A 26,866-nucleotide genomic window follows, 5' to 3' on the forward strand; every position below is an offset into this window, starting at 1 on the left:
AAAGATGGAAGGCTGAATCGTACAAGTTTGAATTAAGTTCCAAGCCCCATGAAATTAACTTCAGAATAAAATGAATTGTTGATTATTCCAGCTTCAACCTTATAAAGTTCAAATATTAAAAAAAGAAGAAGAAGAAAGGTAGGAAGAGATGCAAGGAGGCGTGGCATCCATAAGGCCTAAAGAAAATGTTTCCAGAAGGAGAAATGGGGCTGATGGGTCGAGTTACGGTGAGGTCTGAGAATTAGTCTTGAACTTACTTGTAGAGGTCATTGGTGACCTTGAAAAGAGCAGTTTCAGTGGGATCGTGAGGACCAAAGCCTTGTTAGAGCAAGCTCAAAAAAGGGAAGAGAAGGACGTACGGAGAACAAATAGAAGTAACTTGAGTTTTGCTGTAGGAGGGAGTGTAGAAATGGGGCAGTGCCTGGAGGGGTATGGGGGGATCAAAGGAGGTTTTAGTTTTATCTGATTTCTGATACCAGAGAAAGTTTGCATGCTGATAGGGAAGCTCTAGTAAGGTGGGCTAACTTAATGATGTAGGAGGGGGCAAGAGGGAAGTCTTGAGTAGGCTGGAGGTGGGGCAGGGGGTCCAGTTCACATACAGATTGCTTTGGCTTTAGACAGGAGCACGGACAGTTTATCTACTGTGACAGGAGAGAAGGTGAGGTATATGATCACAGATGCAGAGAGGCTGGGACATTTGATGGGGCAGGGGTTATGGAAGTTCTCTTCTGATGATTTCTGTTTTCTCAAGGACGAAAGCAACATGGTCAGCTGAGGGTGAAGATGAAAAGTGGGGTATTGGAGATTTGAGGAGAGATGAGACAGAGTGGAATAGTTGTTTCAGAGACTGAATGAAGACACTGACTAGGGAAATGTCAGACACTAGGCAGCATTACAGACCTGCCTGAATCATGTGGTCATGAATTTAAAGTGAGACCAGTCATCAGGAGCCAAGGAAGTGGAGAGGTGGATTTAAACAGCACTGGGCTGTGCAGGAAGGAGAGATCTGTGAGGGATGGAGGTGGCTGAAATGGTGGGAAAGGGAGTGGGTGTCATGATGGGACCAAAGCCAGGTGAGGAAGGAACTGAGGCTAGGAAGGCTACTAAGGAGAGTGGGAAGCTGGTAGGATCAGTAGATAAATAAGAACTCCCAGTAAGATATAAGAACTAGTTAAGAGTTGGGGGGTAGAGAGAGTGACATGGAAAGGTAGGAGGTGGTAGTTGGAGAGAGGAACATGTAAAACTGAGATTATGTTGAAGACATTGCTAATGACCCGGTCTAGGATGTGACCATAGGAATGAATGGCTGAGATAGGGCAGGGACATAATCCTTGGAGGAAAAAGGGTCAAAAATCTGAGAATCTAGAGAGTTGGAAGGAGCATCTACGTTGAATACCGAAATCACCAAGAATTATGATAGTTACAATGGCAGAGAGAGAGGGGAGCCACATGCTTAAATAATTCAAGGAAAAATGGGTGACTACAAGATGTGCAAATGATAGCAACAAGGCGTTTTTCATACTCTAACCGTTACTGGTCATCGTTTTGTACATTTTTTTTTTTTTTTTTTTTTTGCGGTACGCGGGCCTCTCACTGTTGTGGCCTCTCCCGCTGCGGAGCACAGGCTCCAGACGCGCAGGCTCAGCGGCCATGGCTCACGGGCCCAGCCGCTCCGCGGCATGTGGGATCCTCCCGGACCGGGGCACAAACCCGTGTCCCCTGCGTCGGCAGGCGCACTCTCAACCACTGCGCCACCAGGGAAGCCCCTGTACATTTTTTTTTTCAACCTCTTCCCATCCTGTTCCCAACTAAGGATGCTGTGAGCTCATGGAAGGAAGGGTCCATGTTGCTGTCATTTCTGTAGCTAAGCTAGTGCTTAGCCTAGAGGTGTTAGTTACTTGATTGACAGACAGAGCAGGACCTTCTTTCCTCAGATGGCTTCTAGAATTTCTGAAACGTATGTCTAGATGTGCTTCAGCCCTCATAGCAACTGCACTTCTAAAGACAGTGCAGCCAAGTCAACTCGTGTTACCAGTTATATTCAGTGCTCAGTCAATGCAGGTGTCCAAACTGAAGAGAGAGTTTCGTCAAATAAACATAGGTATGGACCAAAGGTTGAGCCTGAATAAAACTGGGAAGCAGTCAGCATCGTCTCTGATAATTTTCAGTCTCACTGCAAGCAAATTGCAGCACCCTGTTCCCCACTCCTGGGATCTGACCATTGTATCACTTTGTGTAATTTCTGCTAAAGCAGTGGGTTTCAAACATCAGGCAATGGCAGTAACCTGGGGGAACTGTGAAGACTATTAACTCCTGGTCTTTACCCTCATTAAAACAGAATCATTGGGGTAAGGTCTAAGAATCAACATTTTCCGATGCTTCTCAGGTGCTTTTCAGTGGCTCACATTTGAGAAGCCCTGCACTGAAGTGGTGGTTGGCAAGGTTGGACCTTTTCCAGGTGTTTTTATATTTTAACGGTGACCTCTTTAATGGGAGACCATTCTCAAGTCCAAAGGAGCAGATTGCTAATGGTGGAATTTGGGGCACCTGTCAGGATCCTTAAGAAGCTGAGGGCTAGTCTGTAGCTGTCAAATTTTGCGAGTCAAGATAAAGTGCAGGAGATGCTACCACGTGCAGTCAGATTTCAATGCTCTAATGCTTCTCAACATGTGGTTCCCGCAGCAGCCGCAGAAGGATCACCTAGCAACTTGTGAGAGATGCAGATTCTCAAGCCTCACTCCAGACCTGATGAATGAGAAAGCCTGGGGGTTGCTTTTCATCTGTGTTTTCACAAACCTGACAGGTGATTCTGATGCCCGCTCACATATGGGAGCCACTCTTCCAGCCTGTGAGCCCAAGGTAGTGGGTACCCCTTCCCACATGAGCAAGCTTCATGTGGGCTGAGCTCACTCACTCTCTGGATCCGATGCCTCCCTCTTTCTGGTGCTCTGAGTGGGAGAGGCGCTTTGCTCTGATGAACTGTGCCAGGGTGTGTGGCAGCAATGGCATCTGTGTGTTTGACACCACTGTGATAGGTAGTGGGACAAAGATATTTACATAGAGGACAGCTCTTCCCCTCCCCCAAACACCCTAAACTCTCCTGCATGGGTGGTCACCCCCTGTTTACTCTCAGAGCAGGTCTAGGGTAATGCCTTCTGATGTGTCTATATAGCAAACCATTTATTTTAACAAGGGGGTTGCCTTCCGAGAAGCTTCATGAACAACTCACCTCTTGGTTTGGATTTCAGTGCTAAAAGCCATAGGCTAATGCCTCCCAGGAATTGCCTGGATTATCCAATCACAGCCATCCTTTCCTTAAAGAATGTCATTAATTTAAACAGACACTTGGCTTAACAGAGAAGTAGGAGTGTCCATCTTATGCAAAGTCACATACAAATGATTTGGAATTACTTCCCTCACTGCCTCTTTCATTATTCCAGAAGATAAGGTTTCCACTGAATTATACAGGAGTCTTACATTGGCTGTTGATTATTTTTAAACTTGTTCTATTATTTAAAAGTAATAGAGATTGCAGTTTTATGTGATCTGATTTTTATTCAGATTTGAAACTCATTCACATCAAATTAAAATTCCTTTGGGCCCTTTAAAATGCCTTAAATTAAAGTTTGTGATTTAATAACTAACGGGTATAGAGGGAATGCGAACTGGCTTTCTGAATCTTCAGTGATATGGAAATTTCCAGAAGATTCACAGCCTCTCCAAATTACTGTTTCCTCTATTGAGTAGGCACAGTGGCGATGGGGGAGGATCCAGGACTGTGAGCCAGGATACTTGGGTTTCAGTCTAGGCTTTGTTGAAAGTGAGTTAGTGCAAAGAAAAGAGCTAAAGTATTTGGTCACTCGCTGTCCTTGAAGGACTTAGAAAATCAGAGGGCAAACATCGAGGGCAAAAGAGGAAAAAATAAGTGTATAAAAGGTTGGTGGTATCAAGTAGGTCACAGTGAATGCAAACTGATGCTTACTTCACACCAATGATGCCTAGTTCTAGGAGAAAGAGCTTCCTCTTTCCCTTCTCCCCTCCTTCCCTCCTCCACCTTTCCTCGCTTTATCCCTCATCTCCTTCTTTCCTCCCTCCCTCCCTCCTCCACCTTTCCTCGCTTTATCCCTCATCTCCTTCTTTCCTCCCTCCCTCCCTCCTCCCCTCCCCTCTCTTTTATCAAGCAACCCAAATAACGAAGCAAGAGTTCATTAAACATCTCTCGGTCCTAGAGGTATGGCAAGTACTGTCCATCCTTAGGCCAGAGCTAAAGGGATATCTGCCCTGGGTTCTGGGGCTTTAGACCCTTGCTACTGAAAGTGTGGTCCATGAATAAGCATCAGCAGCATCACCTGGGAGCTTGTTAGAAATGGAGACTCAAATACCACTCCATCTTACCAGCTCCCCTGTTGAGTTAGGTGCACATTAATGTCTGAGAAGCATTGTTTTAGAGGTCCTCTCCTTGGCCATGCCCCTCCCCACCAAGCAAGATTCTGAAAGGCCAAGGGGATGTGCCCACTTAGGACTTGCCCTCCCTCTAGAACACTCTCTGGGTTCCTGGATTCCTAAATTCCCTACCCAAAAGTCGTGAGTCTGCTTCCAAGGCCTACACTGGGCTGATTGCACAGCCAGTATGCATTCCCCTAGGCCTGAGATGCAGCCAGATGTGGCTGTTTGGAGGGTGGAAACAGGAAGGTCTGTGGAAGAAGCTGGGCCACTCAGTGCAGGATGGCTCTGTGGGTGGGAAATGGAGGAGGTGGCTGAATGCCAGCTCTCTGCTCCTCCGAATTCCAGTGTGGAATTCCAAGGAAGCCCAAATTCTAAATTCACACCTGGCCTTCCAAGTTGTTATGACAGTTTATTTGTCAAGATAAGAGGAAAGAAGCTGTTTCATTTAAACATTTGTTAGCTTGATATATAACTTTCCAACATTCAGACATATGGTGTGTGGGCCCCCCTTTGTACTATTGGCTCAGTTCTGCAGACGTTAGGGGCGAGCCTGCTGGTGATGGGGTGAGGGTTCATCTGAGGTTCTCCAGCACAGCACGCCCTGCTTGTCTTCTGGAGACACAAAGTTAGAGAGGCACATCTGCTTCGCTCTCTCCTGAAAGCTGCATTTCTTTGTGTGCTTGGAGACTCCTCCTAAACTTTGAGGCCTTCTATTTAGGGAATTTCCTTTAGGATGTCCTTATAGGAGCTATTTGTCCATCCTTTAAGCAAGCCTTCCTTTGGCCTCTCCTCAAGTTCGTTCTCTCTCTCTTTTTTTCTTTTTAAATAAATACATCTTTATTTGACATTGGGTATCCTAACATTTGTTTATTACAGTTCCTTAGAAAACAAACCAAAAAAATCAGAACCAATTAATAAAAATTAAGGCCCGGGCTTCCCTGGTGGCACAGTGTTTGAAAGTCCGCCTGCTGATGCAGGGGACACGGGTTCATGCCCCGGTCCGGGAAGATCCCACATGCCTGCCGCCGAGCGGCTGGGCCCGTGAGCCATGGCCGCTGAGCCTGCGCGTCCGGAGCCTATGCTCCGCGGCGGGAGAGGCCTCAGCGGTGAGAGGCCCGCGTACCACAAAAAAAAAAAAAAAAAAAAATTAAGGCCCAAGGGCCGCACTGACGTGGAGCCGAAGCTGTCCAGGCACCGCCCATTTGCGCGTGGGCATGCGCACACGCACTCACAGAGACCCTCGGATACAGGTAAGACGTTAATAAACTTTGGGGAGTTTACAGGGGGCAGGTTCCTTATTTTAACAATTTTAAGACGTCTCCCCTCCCCCCACGTAGTAAGGGTGCCTCGTACAGCCAGTAAGATAGAAAGAGTGTGGTTGGCAGATTTTTCCTCTCAGGGTGTCTCACAGAATCACCCTGCGTCCGGCAACTCACCGCCTGTTCCATTCGATGAGATTCACTCTTTTGGGGATTCAAGCTCGTAACAGAAGTAACATTTTCTCGGGCTTCCCTGGTGGCACAGTGGTTGAGAGTCCACCTGCCGATGCAGGGGACATGGGTTGGTGCCCCGGTCCGGGAGGATCCTACATGCCGCGGAGCGGCTGGGCCCGTGAGCCATGGCCGCTGAGCCTGCGCGTCAGGAGCCTGTGCTCCGCAGTGGGAGGGGCCCCAGCAGTGAGAGGCCCGCGTACCGCAAAAAAAAAAAAAGGAAGAAGAAGAAACATTTTCTCAAAAGCGCCTGCCCAATGCATGGTGTAGAGCACAGGTCCTCCAACTTAGCACTCAGCACCCTGGATCCCACCCCGCAAATTCTTATTTGCCAACACGGAGGCCCAGTAGTCTGAATTTTTAGCAAACGCCCTGGTGATTCTGATGTTGGTGGTTGGCAGGCCACACTTGGAGAAATCTTTTTTTGGGATCTTCTGATTGATGATGGTGAAGCCTGAGAAATCTTGATACGGAAAGAAGGTGGTGTCACAGTCCCTACGTGGCCTTGTTCAATTTATATCCCAGTTCTTGGCTGTCAATTAGCTCTACATATGCTGGTGACTCATAAGTGGCTTGGAGCTCATGAGATCCCCTGCATTCAACTTAACAAATATTTATTAGACATCAGCTCTGTAGGGAGGAATGTAATGGGCACTGGGAACCCACCAAAGTATAAGATACGGCTCCAGTTATAAGGATCTTGATCGCGTCTTCTGTCTATTTACATAAAGTCAGGACTGTCATTAATATAATTTAGAAATATCTGTTTTGTTTCCTGGGTAGAGTCCTGTGTTGGAGAGAAAATAGGCACAATGTATTGAATGTAACTATAGTTACAAAATAAAACATTCTAACAATTCCAAATGCAATTACAATAAATCTGTCTTAATCAAAAACCATCAATTTAAAGGCTAATAAAAAAAAGCTTAAGCCACTAAAAATGAACTTTTGAGCTCATGTGAAAGAATTTTTAAAAGACCTGTTACTAAGACGAAGTCTGTATAGCTATAATTATGTGATAATGGGAAAATATCCATTTAGGCTGTATAATCTGAATCAAGGAAGAAACCCTTTCTTAAAAAAAATTTCTCTCTAGCCATTCCCTCAATCTATGTTGTCTGCCAAATTCAGGGTAATCGTTTGGCCTTGGCTTTCTTTGATCTAGTTTGAGTTTGGAGTTAGAGATGTAAGCAATATCCTTTTTGTTAAATTCCATGCATAGCTTCTGAAATCTAACACCCTGCCTGACATGCCTGGACAGAGCACAAAAACCCACCTGGACACTGCTGTTGGGGTCTCTCTCACATATCTCACTGTGGAAGCTGTAAGCCTCTGAGGAAGGGTTTGCTAATTAAATGCCTTTTAGTCATAAGGTTTAATGAGACCGCTTTTAAGATATATTGGGGGAATTAATGGAATATTTTCTTTTCACAGCCTCCACTACTACACACACACACACACGCACACGCACACGCACACACACCAGTCCCCAGCTTCTATCTCGAAAAATCAAAGGTGAGTTTGTGATTTATTATCAAACTGGAGCTAATGATTAAAAACCCCTCCCAGGCTGAAGTCTGGGGAGGAGGGATTCTGCCTGTGTTCACTAGGAGGAGGAAGGGGATAAATTTCTCATTTACAGAAATGCACCTAAACTGTGGAAAACTTTCCACTCTTGTCTGAGAACTGCCTAACGCCTCGGTTCTCCACTCTCTGCCTCTCCTCCTGCTACTTTCCTTACCTCTATTGAATGCTCAGAAGAGACCGAAGTGGCCTTATGTTGAAATTCTGGCCCCCAAAGCAGACTTCAGACACGGGCATCATCTTGCTTTTGGGCCTCTCTTTTGAACACTCTGGGCAATGCACATGTCCTATCACACCAAATTCTCTGGGATTTCAAGTGTTGGGCCCTGAAAGCAGTCCCTAGCCTGGTGTTTCTCTGCTCTTTCATTGATAGGAGATCGCTGTTGCAGCAAAGCTTTCGAGCCAGGAAATCCCATTGTCAGGCCATCTGGCTGGGCACGTGAGCTTCCTGCACAATGGCCTGTGACTGATCTTCACTTTGCACCACCAGCAGCCTTTTCCAGTTCACACCTGCCAACAAGGCAGCCTAGGGGGTGGCTTGGGAAGTAGCAAAAGGCGAAAATGCAGCAGGCTGAGCCTGCTGTCCCAGCTCTCCTCTTTTTCCCACCCCTGGTGACTTGCATTTTCTTCCAGACAGCTGCCAGTTTGGTCTTCCAGCTACCCTCAAGAATGGAAGTGTACAGCTTGGAGCAAGGGCAACTTCTCTGCATGTCAGAGGTGAGGGGAAATGAAAATGATTCTGGGACTAAGTGCCACCTCTCTGAGAAGTAACACAACCATGTGGCATGTAAGTGGAGGACGGGTGTGATTTGGGGGTGTGAGAGGGTCCAATCGAAAGTCAACAAAATCCAATTATTCCTCCCTCAACTTTACACTCTCTCTTGTTTTCCTAATCTGTGTATTATCTGCATACACACACACACACACACACACACACACACACACACACTCACACACTCCTGGGGCAGGAATTCTTTCCACAGTACCCCTTGTTGATGGCCATTCAGACCCTGTTTAAGTGCTTCCAATGATGGGCATCTCATTTCCTTGTGAGGTTGCTTCTTACAGCCCACTATACAAATCTCCCGGATGCCTGCTTGTAGGCAATAGGTTTAATGTCGTGAGCTCAGCCAACCCAGCCTCTCTGAGGAGCACAGGATTGGACTAAAAAGGCTTTGACCCTTAAGATGAAGTGGTAAACCTAGTTGTCCTCCAGGCCCACCACTGGCCTCGGATAGCTGTTAATTCTTCGGGAGCCTAATACTATAGCCTTCGGGTGTTTCATGTAAACAACTCTGTCGTGCTTTAAATTCTGTTACAACCATATTTGCTTCTCGTTTTTGCTGAAAGTGGTGTTCTCCTGGTATTTCTTCGGGTCCAAGTGGCCCAGGTGGAAAATCTTGAAGAAACTGAATAAGAGGTGCATTTTCAAATGAAATGAAGGCAGATGGAAGCTGGAGTCATACAAAGGCCATTCGAGTTGGATTTTCCTAGAGAGACTTCAAGACTATAATACCGATTTGCCATGTTTTATGTTTAATTTTCCTCAGGCATTTGTTTTGCTCCACTCGCCTCTAGGCTATCTCAGCTGTTTTTCACTGATGATTCTGAGGACATTTCTGCTGCAAGAATTTGTCAGCTAGAACTCTTTCCAAGTGTCAAAAAACCCAACTCCAACTGTCTTAAGGGAAAATTCAAGAAAGTACTGGTTTACCTAATGGAGAAGTTCAGCGTGGAGGCTGGCTTTAGGTAAAGCTTGATTCAGAGGCTCCAGTGCTGTCACCAAGATGCATTTCTCTCCATCCGGAGACTCGGCCTCGCTCTTCTCCATCCATTGGCTTGCTTCTCAGATTTCACAAGGTAGCAGGGCACTGGCAGTGGCTTCCCATTATTTTCTCAGTTCCAAATCTTGCTAGTCCAATCAGAGGGACGCTTGAGACTTTGATAGGAGCTCCCAGCAAGTGACTCCCTCTCTCTTTCTCTTTTCTACACCCTGATGTGAGAGGCTGAGCCCACCCAGACCATTTGGACTTAGGCTTGACGGAGGGATCTATGTCCAAGCATATCTGGGTCTTTGCTGGAAGAGGGGATAACAGATACTGGGAGGCAGATTGAACATGTCTGTAGCAGGGGCAGCTATCAGTTTTCTTCTGGGGTGATTCTGCCCCCTCAGCGTGACTCATATATACATATACATAGGAAACAGCTAGCACCGGAAGCTGCAGCTTCAAACACAAGAAGGATACATCAGGAGCTTTCTTGGAATAAAATACCAAGGAGAGTTTTGAAATCAGTGCCAATACAAGGAGGGTGATAGAGGAAATTCCACTCTGGGTGGTGGGAGAGGAGGAAAATGAGGAGAATCAGAGGACACAGTGTGGAAGTGGTTTGGCCACAGTATCCTCCAAAACTATATAATAGTGATAATAATAATAACAATAAGATTAACAGGAATACTTTGCAATAATGCACATTGAGCATAATGCTGGATGATAGCCAGGTACTTTACATGTATTAACTCATTTCATCAGCATAACAACCCTGTGAAGTCAAAACAATTATTATCATCATCGTCCGCATTTTACTGATGAGGAAATCAAAGCCCAGAGAAGTTAAGCAACATGCCCAAGGTTGCAGAGCTAGTAAGTGGCACGACTAGGATTCCAACTCTGATAGCTCTTAACACCCACATTATAGTGTCCCCAATGAAGACACAGAAATCTTGTACAACAGTGACTTCTAAATGTTTTGACCATGATCCATAGTAAAAAATACATTTACCTTGCTACTCAGTAAACACACAGACATGCACACACTCGTACATATAATTGCCTGATACTTGCCATTAGTGTATATGGTGTACTTTGATATTTTCTATTCCGTATTAAAATGAAATAGTATAGAATAGAGAGAATACACTATTTCATGATTTTCTAATAGATTATATGACCCACATATAGATCATAATTTGTAGTTTGAAAAATACTAGGATTTGTGGAGATATACCATAATTATTTAACAGATCTCCCATTGTTGAACTTTTATATTTTTTCTAATAGCTTGCCATTCATTCTTTTGTTCATTAAATTGTTCAGGAAATATGTATGGAGTGCCTACTATGCACCAGGCACTGTTCTAGGTGCTGGGAACACAGTGGCGAACTAGACAGATGAGATCCCCATGTTACTGCGCTTACAATCTATGGGGGCCAGGGAAACAGGCGATACACATATCTACAGACCAGAAAACACCAAGATAATGTGATGGGGAGTGACGGAGTAGGAGGTATTTTAGGTGATGGTCAGGAAAGTCCTCTCAGAGTGGTGGCATTTAAGCTGGTATTTCAGTACCAAGAAGATATTGTTGAACTGCGTCTTGAGAAGATCTGGGGTAAGAGAATCTAGGCTGGGAGGACAGCTAGCAGAAAGAGCCTAAGGTGGTCAAGAGCCTGGCATGTTTCAGAATCAGGGGGATGGCCAGTGTAACCCGAGAAAAGTGAGCGAGTTGGAAGAGGGAGGGTGACAGATGATGAGGTTGGCAGGGGTCTGATCATCCAGGACCTTCTATTGCAAATATGCTCCATCTTTGTTTACATCACAGGTATGTCTTGAGGGAAAAGCTTGAGAAGCATCTTGACTAGCAACAGCTGTGAGCAGGGAACATTGGGTGGTAGGGAGACTGAGAGAGTGACATGTTTTTCTGAAGGAAGGCTTCTGTGCTAAAGAAGATCCAAGTTCTGTTGGAGGAGCATGGCCCTGGCACAGCACCTTGTTCTGTCCCAAGTTGATCTTTTATGGGGGATTTTAATCTCCCAGAAAAGAGGATCTTTGTCTAATTCACTTCCATGTCCTCAGCACCTAGCACAATGCTTGACCCGTAGCCGGTGTTCAATAAATGTCTGTGAGGCAAACAAGTGAATAAATGGACATCTCTCACCCCCAGGCCCATCAGCAAAGGACAGAGGTAATTCATGACAAATTTACATTTTCTCAAGTGTGACCCGCTAGCCTCATGCTAACAGAGGAGAAAGGCCCTCCATGTAGTGAAGGGAGAGTATTTCTTTAGCTCCTCTCTGGTGAAGTCACAGCTAATCTCTCAGAAGACATTATTTATTTTACTTGGCCTTTTTTTTTTTTTTTTAAATGAAATGGCATGACGACTCACCAGCTGCTTTTTGCAATGAAAAAAGATAACACATTGCAACTGCCAGAAACAGATGTTGAAGAGGCCTAGAGAATCTGATTTTTCCACATCAGGGACCCTGTTGTGTATTGAAATAAATTGACAAGGTTATTGGAAGCTAGACTGTTGGTTTCTTTGAGGTCGCTGACTCATTGTGTTGAAGAAGGGGTGGTGGGAAACTCCAGCAAAACGGACGGGCACTGAAGGAGCTGCCAAAGGCAGCCCTTTGTCTGCCAGGGGCTCCTGCTGCTTTGGTGCTGACTGGCTCCATGTAACACAGGCTTCTCCTGCCCTGCTTGCTTATCACCATCATCAATCCATGCCCTGGGTAAACATGGATGAAGCAAACAGAGACATTTTATTCTGGTGGTTAATGAAGGCCTCCCTTAACTGTCTTCCAATTTCAGAGTAAATGGCCTAGACCCCATTCTTTGGAATACAGAAACCATTCCCGGAAGCAGTGCAGGGCAGAATATGATGAGTATAGGGGGAGATCTCTGAGAGGTCAACATAATACCTCCCTAAGGAATTTGAAGCAGACCACCCTAAGGGTGGTCACTGGGTTAGAAAACTGCTTTGGTCCTCATTGAAATAATTTTCCTCCTGGAAAATAAAAAGGCAGCCTGTCTATGTGGGGAGGCTTTCTGTCTCTTTTAGCAAAATTTTCCTCTCTCATTTTTTGAGCTCTCTTTTTTTTATTGAAGTATAGTTGATTTACAATGTTGTGTTAGTTTCAGGTATACAGCACAGTGATTTCGTTTTATATATGTATATATAGATATAGATATGTATGTATAGATATATATGTTCTTTTTCAGATTCTTTTCCCTTATAGGATATTACAAAATATTGAGTATACTTCCCTGTGCTATGCAGTAGGTCCTTGTTGTTTATTAATTTTATATATATCAGTGTGTATATGTTAATACCCTCCTCTTAATTTATCCCTCCCCCACCTTCCCCTTTGGTAACCATAAGTTTATTTTCTATGTCTGGGTCTATTTCTGTTTTGTAAATAAGTTCATTTGTATCTTTTCAGATTCCACATATAAGTGACATCATACGATATTTGCCTTTCTCTGTCTGGCTTGCTTCGCTTACTATGATAATCTCTAGGTCCACCCATGTTGCTGCAAATGGCAATGTTTCATTCTTTTTCGTGACTGAGTAATAGTCCATTGTGTATATACCCCACATCATTTTAATCTATTCATCTGTCGATGGACATTTAGGTTGCTTCCATTGTCTTGGCTACTGAGCTCTTTATTGAAGCATAGTATTCATACAGGAAATGCACAAATCCTAAGTGTACAACTTGATGGATTTGTATAAAGTCAACACACTGATGAAACCAGCACCCAGATCATGAAACAGAACATGACCAACACTCTAGAAACCCCCCCTCCTGCCCTCTTCCAGTCATCTCCCCCACCAAAGGTAACCACTGCTTTGTCTTTAAACACAGTAGATCCATTCTGTCTGTTTTAAAACATAATGTAAATGGAATCTTGTAGTATACACTCTTTGGTGTCTGGCTTCTTTGGCTCAACATCATGTTTGTGAAATTCATCCATACTTTTATATATAGGCATAGTTCAATTATTCCCACTGACATATAGTCATCCATTGTGTACATCTACCATAGTTTATTTTTCCTTTCTACTTTTGATGGGCATTTAGGGAGTTTGCACTTTTTTACTATTACAGCCAGTGCTGCTTTAAATGCACCCATTTCTGTTGGGTGTATTCCTAGGAGCGGAATTGCTGATCTGCTTATATCCCACTTTAGTAGACGCTGCCGAACAGTTCTCCAAGGTGGTTGCACCAATTTCTACTCCTTTTAGCAGTGCAGGAGAGCTCTGGCCTCTGTCATTTTGCTATCATCCCTCCCTTCCCCCCTACCTTGAGTAACTTCCAGCTGCTGCCACTGTGAGTATCTGAAAGTGTGGTTTGACAGGACTTCACTTGAAAAAGGCTGTGCTCTGGAGCAGTTTTGCCTACTCTGTCTTAAGTGGATACTTCCTGTAGCCACTGCAGTGCATACTGCTCAGCATCTGCTCAAGTATGAAATTAACTTTACATAATGCTGGCTGGGATTGGAGGGGGGTGAAACTAGAGGAAACCATTCTGGCTATTGAGATTTGTTTTTCAGGATTATAATTTCAAAGTGTCCCTGATTCCCCAGATATTAAAGCTTATAGAAGGAATGAATGAAAGCTAAACTTACTTTCTGAAAAGGAAGATAAGCAGGTATTAAAGAGAGTTATGAAAATCAGTCTGAATTGTAATTGGAGTTGGACTGCATGGGTTCAGATTCTGGCTCCATCACTTGCTGTATGACATTAAGCAAATTACTTAACACGTCTGTGTCTCAGTTGCCTTGGCTGCCAAGAGAAGGTATTAGCAACATCTACCTCATAGGGGTAGATTTGTGAGGGCTGAATCTGGGACTACATGTGAAGCACTTAGAAGAACTCCTGGCATGTGGTATGTGCCATGTGAGTGTTAGCTGTATTACTACCTATCTTAAGTCTTGAACCCTAGAAGCAGTGCCTGAGAAGAAGATTCTTGTTTAAGTGCAAATGAGGGAGTATCCTCTGGAGAAAGGAAGGTCAAGAAGCAGGACAGGACAGGGGAAGGACCTAAGCAAGGATGTGGTACACCACAGGATACACTAAAGCTGGAGTCCAGCTTTAGTGTATCCTATGGTGGCTCTTGGAGCATAAATGGCACCAGAGTTGCCCCACCTTGAAACAAGGGGTTTGGCTTTTTATACCCCCATTGCGGTCTGTCATTGGCTGTGGGCTGCAGGGGGTGGAGAACTCTTGGACTGGGGACTCTGCTCCTGTTAGCTGAGGCCAATCCTCCAGAAAAGGGGACAGCTGTGGGCTCTTAGCAGCCAACAGCTCACAGCAGCTGAGGGCTGGGTGCACCTGCCAAAAAGCGGATCTCAGTTGGGGACACCAAGGCAGTCTGTTGTTCCTCACCAGGCTTTTATCTGTAGTCAAGTCAGAACAGCCATAAGACCAGTGAGTCAAAAGAAAGTCTTTCAGAGGTAAGGCAGGTTAGCTTCCTGGACATTCTTTGTCAGGAACAAGATGTCCACGGGCACCCAAAACTCTAGTAGTCTGTGCCCTCATGAGTGATGAGCATGTGAGTGTACGCACTGCCACACGAGTAGCTGCCTTGGTACAGGCTTAAAGCATTAAGGCTTCCCTTGTAATCCTGGCCCTTCCACTCAGCTGGTCCCTCCCTTAGCCCTCCCTCTCAGGACACTCACCTTTCCAGGCCACCACTTTGAGTTTTTCTCTGCCTTCTGGCCCTCTCTGTCCCTGTGGGAGAAATGAAAAGAAATATACAGAGGGCATCATCTATTTGAGACCCGCTGGATCTGTGGTGCTTCGTAGTGAAATGTCGTCATACCAACAGCTCATGACTTAATCAGCATTTAGATAATCCGCCCTTCTCTGTGGGAGGTGGAAGCAAATGACCTGTGCCAGGTGTGTGTTTGGTTTCTAGGAAGTGGCTCTGTTGGCCATGATTCTCTCAGGAGTCACATTTCCACTCACACAGGACAAAGCAACATCAAAGCAAGATGAGTCACCGTGTGGACAAACGGGAAGCCGCTTACTTTCCTGACTCTGCACCCAGGGAATGTAGGAGTAGCCTGTGAACACCCTGGTGCTGATGGGCGTGGGGTTTAAAGTACATGAGAGCCAGTCTCACGCTAACATATGCGTTTCTTCACTTCAATCAAACAAACTGGGAGAGTTGCACCTTGCCTGCCTGGGAAGTAAAATCTAGGAAAGGAAGACAGAAGGTACAGCAGCACTAAACTGAAATCTGCAACATACACCATTTCTAAGCACTGGTTTGTTAGATAGTAAGTAGCTCCTTCCTTCCTTCCCTCCTTCCTTCAACTGGTATTTAGCAAGTATCCTCTATGTGCCAGTTTCTGTGCTCCATGATGCATCTATCAAGGAAATCACCCATACATACACCCACAAAATCTGTAATTGTGACGAGTGTTAAAAAGCCAAACCCAGCCAAAATTGGGAGCTCTAGCACATCGTTCACTACTACCAGGAGCAGAGTTGGGAAGTTTTTCTAGCATAGGGACAGCTGCTTCTGACACACACGAAGCCCATGGAAGGCCAAACCTGGAAAGAAAATTAGATTTTGCATTCTAATGCTTCGGATGTAAGGAATGACCACACAAATGCCTGCCAGTTCATTTATACATTCATGTGACATATATCTGAACACCTCCAGGATATACCAGCTAGACTCATTTCTGATTCCTCAAGATTATTTTCATAATCTATGTGGTGGCATCATTCCTCTTTTCTATCCTTCTGGGGACTGCTCTGCTCAGATACACCAGAAGGCCAGCTGGGTAGGTGAGAAGTTAAAAGGAAAGCCTGATGGAAACCTGAAATGATTCCGTCAAGAAAAATTGCTAATTGTGGTTCCTAAACCTTTCCCCCAGGGACGTTTTAAAGCAGATAGTGAATTTTCATGTGCTAAGCAGGAGGTTTTGTTTATGCCTCTACCCCTGAGGAACAACAGGAGCGCTCGCCAATGTTCCGTGTGATTGTTGGTCACTACGTGACTCAGTGGTCAAAACAAAACCCGTGGGACCTAACTCCTGAGGCCTGTGCTTCCCCATCAGCTGTAACTTCCTCATTACTTTTTATGGCTGGTGAATTTGGCTCTTTAGAATGGCATCCAGTGAAGCTAGTGCAGCCATGGGTTCAGCATTAGAATTAAATGGAGATAATGCAGGTGAGATAGGCAGTGCGATATACTGGCATACGAGCAGGAAGAGCAGCAAGAGCAATGGTAGGAGTAGGAGTAGGAGGGGACTTCCCTGGCGGTCCAGTGGGGGGCACGGGTTTGACCCCTGGTCGGGGAATGAAGATCCTGTATGCTGCGCGGCCAAAAAACCAAAAAGCAGTAGGAGCAGTAACCGTTTATTGTGTGTGTCAAGCACTGTATTTAGTGCTTGTCTGGATTATCTCATTTAATTCTCTCAACAGTCCGAGGAGGTGGGTTCTGGCTTTATTCTCCAGTAAAGGTCAGTTAAGTTGCCCAGGGTCACAGCCATTTAAGTGGCAGACCCAGAGCTGGAAGCAAGGTCTGTCTAGCTGCAAAACCCATTCTCTTAATTATTTCAGTTGATCGTCTCTCAAGAAAGTGAGCTTTGGCATAAAAGAAAAATAAAACTGCCAGTTAAAGCTCTACAACTGTGGTGAGGCTATTTAAACACTTTGTCCTTTGATTTTCTTCTTTGGAAAATGCACACAGCCCAGAGGGGTTGTAAGGATTAAGTGGATTAATTAATTTAAATTCTGGCACACAGTAGGCAGACAGTTCCCTTTCACTCTGTGAAAGCCATTTGGATTCCACTGCAAGATGGAAATCAGGGAAATGTTAGCTCAAATTAAAGCTTTCCAGAGGGCTGAAAGTAACACTGCCCGAGTTTTCCCAGCTCAGTAAGGAGGCTAGAGAATATTGTAGCCCTCAGCTGAGTGCCTGCCTCTGAGTAAGCCCTGACCCCTGATCCTTCACAGGAAATGGTGGTGGGTGACTATTTCCATTAAATGGAGTAATTGATGTGAAAATAAGCTCATATATTGCTATTTGAGGATTTAGACTGTAATCATGTGATACTGTAGTTACTTTGAGAGAAGAGAGTGAAAAAATGAAAACTATCAACCAGTGAAAGTGTTCACTTTTGATAAAAGAGCTCCTGGCGGTTTGAGAGACTCCTTCCTTGATAGATTGTTGAAGCTGCCAGAAAGCGAGCCCAGTGACCTCTCATCCCACCCCCGACCCCATCCGCAGTGGCACTCCCTAACTTGCCTTCCTGCCAGCTTGCCAAGCCAGGGCACAGCCAAATCCCAACAAACCTGCAGAGAGCTTCCTGCAACAGAGGCCACTTGGGGAGTGCTTGGTCAAGGCCTGGGTTTCAGTCATGGCTCTGCCTCAGGATCGGTGAAACTCCCATCAGTCTCACTGACTGTATTTAGCCTTTTCAAAGAACCAGCTTTGGCTTTGTAGAATTTCTCTATTTATGTAAATGTTTCTTGTGCTTGTCTTTATTCTTTCCCTCCTTCTACTTTCTTTGAGTTGAATTTGTTGTGTTTTCCCTTAGCTCTTGAGATGAATACTGAGATCACTGACTTTCAGTCTTAATTTCTAAGTTATGAAATTGAGGGTATAAACGTCCCTGTAAGCATGGCTTTAGCTGCATCCCACAAGTTTTGCTATGCTATATTTTCATTACCACTCAGTTCAAAGTATTTTCTAAGTTTTACTGTGATTTCTTCTTTTACCTAAAGGTTATTTAGAAGCATAATATTTAATTTCCAAATATTTGATGATTTTTTAGTTATGCCTATTTTAAAATTAATTTCTAGCTTAATTTACTGTGGTTAGGGAACATATTATAAGTGATTTCAATTGCTCAAAATTTGTGTTGATGTGTTCTATGGCCCAGCATGTTTAATTTTGATAAATATTTCATGCACACTTGAGATGTCTGTGTGTGTGTGTGTGTGTGTGTGTGTGTGTGTGTGTGTGTGTGTGTGAGAGAGAGAGAGAGAGAGAGAGGTGGGGGGGACTTTATTTGTGTGGTTCAGATCTTCCATATTGTTCCTGATTTTTTTTTTTACATCTTTATTGGAGTATAATTGCTTTACAATGGTGTGTTAGTTTCTGCTTTATAACAAAGTGAATCAGTTATACATATACATAGGTTCCCATATCTCTTTTGCCTATTTTTTCTCTAGCAGTTGTGGAGGGAAATAACTACCAAGTAAGAAATTATAAAAATGATCCAAGTCTCAGAATGAAGCACACATACCTACATTTTTCATTCCTTAGAATTATTTTAGATAAATCCCTGCTTGCCAGAAAGATGTTTATTTGGGAAAGGTTGGTCCAAAGTCTTGCTGATAGTCTTGGGTTTTCAAGAATAAGGGAGTTACATTAAAATTTCCCGTGATTGTGCATTTGTCTGTTTCCTCTTTATTTCAGTCCATTCTTGCTTTGTATTTTGAGGCTATGTTATTATTCACATATAGGCTTCTTCTATCTTCCTAGTAGACTGACCCTTTTTATCAAATGTTCTTCTTTATCTCTTATAATGCTTCTTGCCTTTAAGTCTACTTTGTTTGCTATTATTATAGCTACACCAGCTTTCTTTTGGTTGATGTTTGTATGCTATAACTTTCTTCGTCCTTTTACTTTCAACCTTGTTGTATCTTTCTATAGAAAGGAAGGGCATTGTGCCAAATGCCTCAGAGAATGTTGGGCTCACTTCAGGAGGTTTCCTGTCTCTCTGAAATCTTGGCCCCTCAAGTTCTGGCCTCCTGGGTAGCCCTGAACTCCAAGTTTTTTTCTCCCCATGCTGTGAGACTTCCAAAAGCCCCCTTTGGCTTCCCAGTCTCTTAGTTGTCACATTATACTTGGCTTCTTAGACTCTTGGCCCCAAGTTTCTTATGAATCAGCAGATACTTCAGTGGGGAAATTGGGTACAGATGCCAGATTCAGATTCCCCTCAATGCATTTCTCTCTGGGATCCTGGTTGCTGTAGACTGAATGTTTGTGTCTTCCCCGCACCCAACTCATATATTCAAATCCTAACCCCTAATGTGATGGCATTAGGAGGTGGGTCCTTTGAGAGATGATTATGTCCTGAGGGCGGAGCCTTCATGTGTGGGGTTAGTGCCCACATAAAAGAGATCCCACAGAGCTCCCTTGCCCCTTCCATCATGTGAGGACACAGCAAGAAGATGTCCATCTGTTAAAAAAAAAAAAAAAAAAAAAGAAGATGGCCATCTGTGAACTAAAGAGTAAATCCTTGGCAGACGTTGAATCTGCCAGTGCCTTGATCTTGGACTTGACCTCCTCTAGAGCTATGAGACATAAATGTTTGTTATTCAAACCACCTGCCACTATTTTTATCCTAGCAGCCTGCGAGGACTGAGACTCTAGCCTTTCAAGTCCTTGCTGCTTTGGAAACTCTCTGAGGCCTTCACCCATGTTCTTTGTATTTTTGACCCACTCTTCTAGTTGTTCTCATGAAAGGGCTAGTCTGCAAAAAAATACTCCAGCCTTGTTGGAAGTAGATGCCTGGGTGAACGTTTTGGATGGTCCTTTGACCTAGATAAGCCTTAGTGTCCACATTAGTAAAATAGAGGCATATGGGACATACCTCAAGGGGTTGTTTTGTGGCTTAGATACATGTTAAATATACTTTGTAAGCCTAAAAGCTATTTGAACACAAGCTGCTATTATTAAGTCTTTACATGATTGAGGTTCCTGACGAAAAAATGGTGGTGGGTGTCCATACAGGGCAGTTTGTTGACATGGCCAGGTCTACCTGGGGGTATGAATAGAAGTGACTTCTGCTGGGAGCTTTGGTTGTTATGACTGTTGAGTTTATCATTCTTTAGTGTAACAAGTCACCTCATTGTGGTGGTTGGAAGTCCCAGAACACTATTCCAAACACTTTCTCTGAGGGCCGACTTGAAAATCCAAGGCTGTCATTAAGGCCCTGGGGCCACCCTTTCCCAAGTACACAGCTTTTTGGCAAGCAGGAATTTATCTAAAAGAATTCAAAAGAATGGAAAATGCAAGTATATGTATTTCGTTCTGAGATCTGGGCCACTGTGACAATTTCTACTCTGTTAGTTACAATCTTAGGGTTTATCCCTGACTTCTTGCCCTGAGCAAGTCTTGTTCAGCTCAGGTGAAACAAGAGAGCTGCACAACTTGTTGGTCTATTTAGAGTAAACATTTGCATCAGCTTTAATTCTTTCTCTTACTATCCTGACAGTTCTACACTTACTTACAAGTTGCAGAACTCTCTGGCTTTTTCTCCCTGTGCAAGGTCAACACCATCCTTGCAACACAAAGATGCATTTGTCCATCCCTTGATTGGTCTTTTTGAGAAGACCACTTCTTCCCTGCTGAGTGGTGAATAGGACGTGCTTCTAGTCCATTCTGCCTGTCTTTTGAAAAATTACCTTTTTATGCCCATTATCATGTCCACCATCCTAGGAGTCCCAGAATCCTGATGTCGTTTTGTCTATAGGAAACCCACTGTGACTTGAATCTGCCATTAAGGTCTGCACAATGCAGTCACTGATCAAGCCTCAAATACACTTGACCTACAAATGTTAGTTCAGAGGGGTATCAATGTGATTTAGGGTCACCCATTAAAACCTGAGCTCCAACCAGCCTTTTGAATTGGCTAACAAGCTCCTTGACTGCCCTGATGGCATAGACCACAAGACACTACAGAGGTGAGTGAGAGGGAAAATTCTAGATGCTAAGGTCATGGTTCTCATTTGGAGGGTGTGGAGGTGGGGAAAACACTTTCCAAATGCAAATGGCAGGCTATACCTTAGGCCTACTGAATCAGAACCCAGAGCAGAGGCACTTCTTCCCTTCTCCTTCTCCTTTTCCTATCCAAAAAAGCCTTGGAGCCAAAGAACAGAGTGGGTTGAGGGCACTGGCGTCTGTGGGTGGTAAGTTTGGCACCATTTTGATTGTGCCAAGATTCAACAGATGTCAAGAGTGAAATTATTGGATAAGAAAATTCCTGGGTACAAGAGACCTGGTTCAGCTATACTGTTTACTCACTCTGTTTCTGAAAGTAATTGACTTACTCTCTTAAACAATAATTTCTTAAATAGGAAATGTGCTAATGAGAATAGGTGCTTGATAAATGTTTAGTGCTTACCTAAATGTCCATCGACAGATGAATGGATAAAAAAGATGTGGTACATATATACAATGGAATATTACCCAGCCATAAAAAGGAACGAAATTGGGTCATTTGTAGAGACGTGGATGGACGTAGAGACTGTCATACAGAGTGAAGTAAGTCAGAAAGAGACAAATATCGTATATTAATGCATATATGTGGAATCTAGAAAAATGGTACAGATGAACCAGTTTGCAAGGCAGAAATAGAGACATAGACGTAGAGAACAAATGTATGGACACCAAGGGGGGGAAAGCGGGGGGTGGGATGAATTGGGAGATTGGGATTGACATATATATACTAATATGTATAAAATAGATAACTAATGAGAACCTTCTGTATAGCACAGGGAACTCTACTTAATGCTCTGTGGTGACCTAAATGGGAAGGAAATTCAAAAAAGAGGGGATATATGTATGCATAAAACTGATTCACTTTGCTGTACAGCAAAAACTAACACAACATTGTAAAGCAACTGTATCCCAATTAAAAAAATAAGTTTAGTGCTTGACTGGTTGGTTCTTGTTGTTGATGCTATTCATGCTATCAATGAAATGATGAAGAATTAGGTGTTATTATCTGCAGTGCCTTTGGAGATTCCAGATGAAAACTGGCTGGCTGCTTTAAGGTTGATGTATACTGAATACTTCCTCATTATGCTAACCACAAATCTCATGACCAGGTTGGTTTCCCCTTTCCCCATTCTCAAAGTTTTAGGAATATACGTTTACAAGTTTTTAACTCTCTTGAAAAGAAGTTTGGCAATATGTATAAATGGGATCAATTAGAATTTTATATAGCTAGCTAAAGAAATTGACAAACTCCTAAACTTTTTTCTGTATCTGGGACAGTTGTCAACACTAAAATGTTATTTGGATGAAGTCAAGGGTCCTTTTTGTTCACTATTGAATTCTCAAGACCAAGCACAATGCCTGGCACACAGAAGGTACTCAATAAATATTTGTTAAATAAATGAATGAGTAATTAACTGCTACCTACATGTCTCTGGATAAGTCATTAATTTGTCTCACCCTCAATTTTCTCTTCTAAAATATGGGACTAATAATACTTAATCCTTGGGGTATTTGAAAAGAAATAGCAGTAGTGGCTGCTATGATTTGCGTCCTGGATCCTTTTTTTTTTTTATAAATTATTTTATTTTATTTTTGGTTGCGTTGGGTCTTCGTTGCTGCACGCGGGCTTTTCTCTGGTTGCAGCGAGCGGGGGCTGCTCTTTGTTGTGGTGCACAGGCTTCTCTTTGCGGTGGCTCACTCGTTGGGAGCACAGGCTCTAGGTGCGGGGGCTTCAGTAGCTGTGGCACGTGGGCTCAGTAGTTGTGGCTCACAGGCTCTAGAGCGCAGGCTCAGTAGTTGTGGTGTATAGGCTTAGTTGCTCCGCGGCATGTGGGATCTTCCCGGATCAGGGCTTGAACCCGTGTCCCCTGCAGTGGCAGGCGGATTCTTAACCACTGCGCCATGAGGGAAGCCCTCCTGGATCCCTTTTAAATCATGAAGCACTCATTCCCCCAGCTGTTGGGAGTTTGACAGCTGACAGCCCTCAGCTGAGTCCCACTTTGTGATTTGTCTCAACTGCAGAGAGCCACCTAGCCCAAGGTAATGCTCCATTCCTAGGGCATCCCACAACCAGTGCCTATCTGGCATAGTATATGAAGGCTCAGGCCCCTTCCTCCAGCTCAGGATAACTCTGATGAGCCATTTTAGCTCTAGAGCTCACTCTGAGATCAGCTGAGGCCTTCAATGGAACTGCATTGTAGTCCAACTTCTTCGTCTGCCCAGTCCTGCTTCTTGCCCCTCCCTTCTCCAGGTGTTGATACCAAGAGCAAGCCCTAATAAATCTCCCGCACGCTAATTTCTGTCTCAGTGTCCGCTTCCAGAGAATCCAACCAGAAATGGAACATAGTATATTCTAAATAAAACACTTACTGGGTCTGGCAGTCAAAGAGAGGCAAGGATCCACTAGAATTACATGGCTGTTTCTCCCAGCCCAAGATGTGGGCTCTTTTATGAGTTCTGACAGTCTTAATAAAATTGTTTTCTGTTAAATCCTCATGGATGAAGGTCAAGGAAGGAGTTGCAGTATTGACCTACATCTGTTCCAATCAGACCTATATCTGTTCCAGTCAGTACAGTGTCATAGGTAAGCAGATGGACTTTGGAATCAGACAGCCCGGAGTTCGGATACCAACTTTGCCATTCACCAGTTATATAACTTTTGTCAATTCATCTTTCATACCCTCGGTTTCTTCATCTACAAAATGAAGATTATAAGAATACTTACCTCCTAGTGTTGTTATGAGAAGTAAATGAAATAAAGTAGGTATTGCTCATAGCATAGGGCTAATTAGTGCTTAATCAAGAGTTGTTATTATGCTGTGATCAGTGGAGATTTATAACATGATCAAGGCTAGGAAACGACTTTACAGATATAGGGAGCTGGGCTCTGATCATGTGGGCAATTGTCAACACCTCTGTGGTAGATACAGAGATGTAAGGCCCAGATCCCACTCCAAGGAAGGACTCTGTACTCTAGCTGTCACCTTGGTCAGGGTTTGCCTCAGCTGCAGGAACACACCCTTGCCTTTATAATGACGGAGCCAAAGGAGGGGAATAAAGTCCTTACTGTTTCAGTGCAACACAGGACCACTCCCAAGCTCCCCTGGAGAGGGGAGATTAACAGAGATTTTGTCCAGCCTGCAGTGCATTTCAGCTTCTCCCTCTGCCCCATCCTGCTTCTTCCCCCTCCTTTCCATAGCTGTGGATCCCTCATAAATAGCCTTCGCCCCAAACTCCATCTCAGGGTCTGCTTCAAAGAATCCAGCCTATGACAAAGACTGAAAGCACAATGAAAGGGTACCTCTTCAGGCTCCACTCCCCCATAACAGCCCCACCACTCCCTTTGTTCATCCTTTTATCTTTCAATCTTATCCCTTTGTCTGTGTTTTGTACTCTCCATATTCAGAGCATTTCGTTTTAATGGCCTGTTGTACACAGCTTGTCCACGAGCTGTCAGGTCGTGGCAGAAGCCTATTTAGACAAGTTGTCAGGTTGAACGGGAGAAGAAAAAACCCCTAAATCAGTGTGTTTTCGCATGCAATCACACGTGGGCTAATTTATCTGCAGCCAGTTTGGCATAAGGGTCCTCAGACAAGGGGGCTGCGAGTTGGCCGATTAACAGAGTGATTTTTATTGGGAGAAGGACAACACAATTGTTTTATGGTAATTGTCACCATTTGAACCTGTGCACACGCTCATGGAGAAGATTAAAGAAAGGCTCTGTACGGATGATGAAGCAGCTTGAAACGTGCACAGGCTAGAGGGCTAGAACTATTTAGAATATTAACGTTCTCTACCTTGTAAAAAGCCCCCGGGAGGTGAAAGATTGGCTAACTTTTTAAATAGTCCTTGTGCCTTATCTGTGGGACTGGATGCAAGTACGTTCTGTTTCTAGAGTTGGGAAAACAGCAAGGTAGATTACTAGGGTGACTTGTTTAGAGATAACAGCCAAGTCCATTTCAAGGCTAAGAACAGAGCCAGTGTTTCTGAAGGTGGTGAACTAGGCCATTAAACACCCTCCCTTACACTTTGCAAAAACCAAAACAAAAAGCAACACACACACACACACACACACACACACACACACACACACACATACACACACAGGTTTTAAACTTGAAACATGCCACAAAGTACAAAACACTTCCCATGTGAATTGCAAACTCCAGCACAGACTTTAGTATCTTCTTCTTTGATATTTGATAATTCTCTTTGCAGCTTTGTCCATTCCCACTGTCATATCTGAGTTTAGGACAAGGACAGAGCAAGATGAGTCTGTCACCGCAAGGCAAAACAGACAAGCAGAGAGCTGTAAAAATGGTTTGCTGACTGGAAATGGCTGTTTTAAGGGTTTGCGGTATATGATTAACTTAAAACAATCTTGCTTACATTGTTAAGAACAAATTCTTTGGGGTCTGCGGCTGTATCTGTGGCTAGAATTAGAAACACACTGTAATGGGGGCTATGACTTTTGGAGATCTCCCCACTTCTACGACTTTCTCTGCTTTTTATTTTTATTCCCTTTACAAGTAAGAGTCATTAAATGTTACCTCTCTTCTTGTGGCTGGAGCAGGAGAGTGGAAGGGCATTTCTGACAATCATTTTGTTAGGAAAACCCAGGCTCAGGGATCAAAACAGCTCTCTTTCCCCCAAACGAAGAAGAAAGATAAACGTCTGGGTAGTCAGGAACTCCCACCCAATCAAGAAATGCTTGCCCTGGAATGGAACATTGGAAAGTTGAGCCGCTAAGAGCATTTTAGAGCCTACAACCAGGCTTCCATTCTGCCATTCCTAGAATGTCTTAGAAAGACAGGGATTTCATAATCGAAAATTAAAACATCTGGCATGCAAATGTAAGAGTTTATTTTCCCCCTTTGTAAGGACACAACATTTTTGCTAAGCGAGAAGAAATCAATTCTTCATTAAAATAAGATGCTCAATGTAAACAAGGCATACCATTTGTTTTGTAATTATGGACTTGGAGAGATGAAACGGGCAGTGGGATATGAACCAGACATCTCTCAGCTGTAGCTTCACACCTGAGCTTTTTTTTTTTTTTTTAAATCATTATCTGGTTTCTCTCCATTTGCTATCATTTTCTAGAAAACAAATTTTGGCCACCATTTGGTTTTTCTCAAAATCACAAAAGATCATTTATTTACTCACCAATTTATATGGTATAGCCATCCAGTGTCAGGTACTATGCTAGACACAGGAAACATAGAGCTAAAGGCACAGAGTCAGAATACAAAGGCAGTCAGACAGATTCAAAGCCTGTGCTCTGGGGCTTCCCTGGTGGCGCAGTGGTTGAGAATCTGCCTGCCAATGCAGGGGACATGGGTTCGAGCCCTGGTCTGGGAAGATCCCACAGCCCGTGCGCCACAACTGCTGAGCCTGTGCTCTGGAGCCCGTGAGCCACAGCTGCTGAGCCTGCGTGCCACGGCTGCTGAGGCCTGTGTGCCTGGAGCCCGTGCTCTGCAACGGGAGAGGCCACCCAATGATAGGCCCGCACACTGTGGCGGGGAGTGGCCCCCACTTGCTGCAACTAGAGAGGGCCCTCGGGCAGCAACGAAGACCCAACGCAGCCAAACATGGGTAAATAAATTAATTTTTTAAAAAAAGCCTGTGCTCTTCCCCATGACACTAGGGATTGGGTGGGATTGAAGTGGGCCTGGGATGGGCAAGAGTCAAGGAAAGCTCTTCAGAAGAAATAACAGCCTCAAAAATACTTCCGTTGGCCATGTCAGCATGAATATGTGTGGAAACCTAATCGGTGTGCAAGGCAGAAAACTGAGGGTAAGGCGAAAGAGCTT

Source organism: Phocoena sinus, chromosome X (assembly GCF_008692025.1).
Source record: "Phocoena sinus isolate mPhoSin1 chromosome X, mPhoSin1.pri, whole genome shotgun sequence".
NCBI lineage: Eukaryota > Metazoa > Chordata > Mammalia > Artiodactyla > Phocoenidae > Phocoena > Phocoena sinus.